Source organism: Cervus canadensis, chromosome 26 (genome assembly GCF_019320065.1).
Source record: "Cervus canadensis isolate Bull #8, Minnesota chromosome 26, ASM1932006v1, whole genome shotgun sequence".
NCBI lineage: Eukaryota > Metazoa > Chordata > Mammalia > Artiodactyla > Cervidae > Cervus > Cervus canadensis.
The window spans coordinates 3084486-3088785 of record NC_057411.1 but is presented as its reverse complement, the minus strand read 5'-3'; the positions used below and the strand labels follow the sequence as shown (position 1 = coordinate 3088785).

Genomic DNA, 4300 nt, shown 5'->3' with positions numbered 1-4300 from the left:
TAGGTTTTATATGAGTGTCTCCTGTTTATTCATTTGCATTTCCAGTTATGTCTAGAAAAATATGTATAAGAGTGGAAATAAATTCTCCAAAAGTATTCATAGGATTACAAGGATCTACTTTTCTTCCTTCTATTTTTCAGTATTTTACAACTTAAAAAAAAACAACAACGAAGGTCCTACTGTATAGCACAGGGAATTATATTCAATGTCCTATGATAAACCATCATGGAAAAGTAATCTAAATAAAAAAGAATATGTATATATATGTATAACTGAATACGTTTGCTGTAGAGCAGAAATTAACACAACCCTGTAAGTCAACTATGTGTAAATAATTTAAAAAAATTTTTTTAAATAATTGTGGAGTGCTGCCCCTGTTGTGACCAACATGGAGGATTTGTACCAAGTCCAGGTCTTAGTGTCTGAGTGGCCCAACCTGAAGCTGAAGAAGCACAACCCTGGGTACACATGCCATTGACCATGATGGTGTGCGTTTTGGCGATGGTGTCTCACTTCCTCACCACCAGAGAAGCAGCTTATGATGTAACTGTCAAAGTTCAAGTGCTGGCTTTGTGACTGGTGAGCCTGGGCAGCAGGCCCACAGCTTTCTTGGTCTATGAAATAAATGGACAATATATTGGGAAGGACACACATCCAGCTTCCTGTCTGCAATGGGAGGTTTGGGTTTCATAATCTTCGACTGATCCAAGGCACCAAACATTCCTAAACTCAATAGACTTCTTGTATTCACTGGATTCATCTGTGTCCTATGGAGTGTTTTCATGGCTGGAGTATTCATGAGGATAAAACTGCTGGACTAGCTGATGGGTGAGAGTGCCTTTTGAGAAGAAATCAGTGGATGCTGGATTTGCTCCTATTAATAAAGCTTTAAAGGCCGTACCAACCCTCTGATTTGGAATATGGAAAAGGATGGATGAAAAGCAGCAGAAAAGAAGCCCTAGTAAAAACGTAGGAGGCATATTAAAAGTCTGGGCTAGACTTCTTGGTGTCAAGGTGACAAGCTCACAACAGTATCTTTTCTGCTGCCATAAACACTATGTACCAATAATGTTACACGGCATTTTCTTCCTAGTTTTTTACTACGTAAAGAAAATGTACTCCATTTCTACAGCTATCATATTGAATGAAGTAAGTATTTTTTACAACCCCCTTATAGCATTTTTCTGGAGATGACATTTTTGACTTTCAGAAATTAATGTAAAAATCAGGAAGGGAGATCCCATGAGATGAGAGCCCTGGACAGCTGAGCAGCTTTCCCTGTGGTGCTTTGCCTTTAAACAGAGTGTGTGATGGTACATTGTCTCAGATATGTATGTAAGACTGTTTCCTGAACAATATGATGTGTGAAAGGAGCAGAAATAATTTTTCTAATTAAAAATAATGATGATAATTTTATGCTGTTTTTACAATGAAACATAGACAATGAATGTTTAAAAAACAGAAGAACAGCAGATTTAGTCCATTCACCCTTTTCCTCAAATAGGGTAAATCCTCCTCATCAGAGCAAATAAATAAGAAGTCAAGAACTCAGTGCTGTATAGAGGACAAGACTGGTGGATGCTCTTCTTGCTGTTTGCTGAAGGCTGGTTATTGTCTGGGAACTTGCTTGACCTGTGAGATACCTGAGCCCATTGATGACATAATTCCACAGAAGGAATCTGTCATATACATACTGTGCTGAGAAATGCTGCATCTGAATGAAGGTACATCTATACCCTAAACCATTTAAAATTAGAATGAAAATAAATAACAGCAGCAGCACCTCCCCAACGGAAGGATGAATTGCTTAAATGTTAGGTGGTTTTGTTAGTTTCTTGTGAATTGGGCACTTCTATTTGCAGGGTCATACCCTGATTCTGAGGTTAATTAGATGGTACTTGGAGCTGTAGAGACCATTTCTCCTTTAACAATACCACTCCAACTTTCATTTATCTTTTCCTGTTTCCTGCTCATTTGAAAATCTGTTGAGAAGAGATTATAGGCTTGATAGATTTGATAACAAAGGAAAAAATTATATAAAGGCAGTACTACCTCACATTCACCCCACTGAAGAAAGAAGCATGAAAACTCTAAGGTAGATTTTTCCAAGTGCAAGCACTCAGTGGGGATTTGAAGTACTTCTCAGTCAGTCTGTAGTCTCCACCAACCCTTGGCCTCCATGAAAGATGGGTGATAGTAATGGAAGCAAAACATATGTCATCTCTATCCCCTCCCATACCAATATTAGTTTATTGTGACAATAGAAACTCAGGAGGAAAAATTAGAATTATGCAAAGTGTCAAAATGTGATAGAACTTTATATCAGTTATATATTACCAAAATAATGCTGTGCAATAAATCACCCTACAGCTAGTGGCTTAAAATAGCAACCGTGGTGCAGGGAAAGAGCAATTGGCCAGGATGGCGGTGGTCAGACTCTCTCGCCCCATGTCCACTCGCTCTCACCTTACATTTTGTAAATACTGATGTAACAGCTGAGATCATTTATAGCACTGCGCACGCACCACCTGAAAAGCTCGTGCAATTGCCTTGCGTTGTGTTGCCTTGCATTGCGGCAACGATTAGAGAATAAAGCATGTCTGCCTTGCTGCTGCGAATAAAGAATGTCTGCAATTCCTATGGCTCTTTGCGTCTTCTTCCAGCTTCTTCCTACCTGCTTCCTAGCTCATGCCTTTTCTACCTGGGTTCAGCGATCAGCCAAACACTTGGGGAATTCCTTGGTGGTTCAGTGGTTAGGACTCCACGCTTCCACTTCAGGGATTACAGATTCGATCCCTGGTTCGGAAACTAAGATCCCGCATGCCCTGTGGCCAAATAAAGTAACAGTAATAATAAATGAAGTCTAGCATCTCAACTAATAAAAATAAATAAATAAAAACCTTAAGTAACAACCATGTATGAGTTCTCAGCTGACCAGTCCCGTTCACCTGGGCCTGCTAGTTCATCTTGAGTGGGCTCAGCCCCACATCTGTGGTCATCTGGAGGCTGGCTGGGGGCTGGGCCTTTGCTGGGCTGACTTGGCCCTAATTCACAGTCTCTCTCTCATCCTTGAGGAGGCTATAGCACAGGCTATAGTAGATGTGCACACAATCTGAGTCCTAAACTCAGTACTGACGCACCCTCACATCTGCTTCATCCCATTAGCCAAAGCATAACATGAGTCCAGCCCAGATTCCAGGGCTGGGGAAAGAGATCCTGTCTCTTAATGGGAATGGTTGCAAAGTTCCGCTGCAAAGGTTGTGGATACAAGGAGGGGTAAAAAAATTTGGGGCGACATTTGCAATCAACCTACAAGCTTAAAATATGGTGGGGTGTGAAATAAGCAACAGCAATTGTGAAAAATATTTCACTGTTAAAATCGTTTTGAGACAGTATAAATCACAGGATTTTCATCATAAGAAACAAAAGTGTTTAAACTTTCAATCAAGGACCGCCTGAGAAGACATCTACCACCACCACATCAGATCTTGCCCCTGAACACCCCCCAGAGGATTTTCCAGAGGATTTTCCTCCCCACAAGGTCTCCTGATCTCAGGGCTTTTCTAACACAATCAAGTTTTGACATAACTGAGCAATTATTCTTTTAAATACAACTCCAAAAATTCATATTTAAAATTGCATACATATTCTCGTTGCTGTCATGGAAAGTTGTGTATGTGAAAGGATAAAAATGGACTAAGAATACAAAAAAGGGAAAATGATTATATTCAGATGAGGAGATAGTTATATTTTTCTCATTTTTCAAAATAGTCTTTAATGCTGGGGTCACACTATCTAACAATAAAAAAGGAAGAGATGTAAGTAAGTTGAAAGCAAAGATTAACGAGTATTTATTTTCAACAGTCTACACATTGTACAGCCGCAAAAACTCAGTGTTGTCTTTTCATTTTATCATCCTTGGGGCAGACAGTGAAATATTCAAATGCCAAGAAACACAAAAGCAGTTAAGAATTATACTTGAGGAAGAGCTATGTGACTACTATCATTACTTAATTCATACAAAGTGCCTTATATAAGTGGTTTTATCTTCATCTTCTGATTTTTTTTTTTAGTAGACTTCTATGTTGGTGTCTAATGATGACAAGCCAGCAGGGCCCACATGCTGAAGCATATCTAACAGTGCAATCACAGTAATTTGAAAAAAGATAACAAAAAAATAATCATGGTTATATATTCTCTTGGTGGTTTTGAATACAAATGCAAAAATGTGGGTAAATGTCACAATTAATGTATCTGAAGCCAAAAAGAAAGACCTGGCTCAGTAGGAAACATTTTAACT

The 4300-nt window shown here is 39.0% G+C and overlaps 1 pseudogene; it reads left to right on the top strand.

The window, feature by feature from the left end:
• The first annotated feature begins 388 nt into the window (after positions 1–388).
• LOC122427988 lies at positions 389–821 on the top strand (annotated as a pseudogene).
• The last annotated feature ends 3479 nt before the right edge of the window (positions 822–4300 follow it).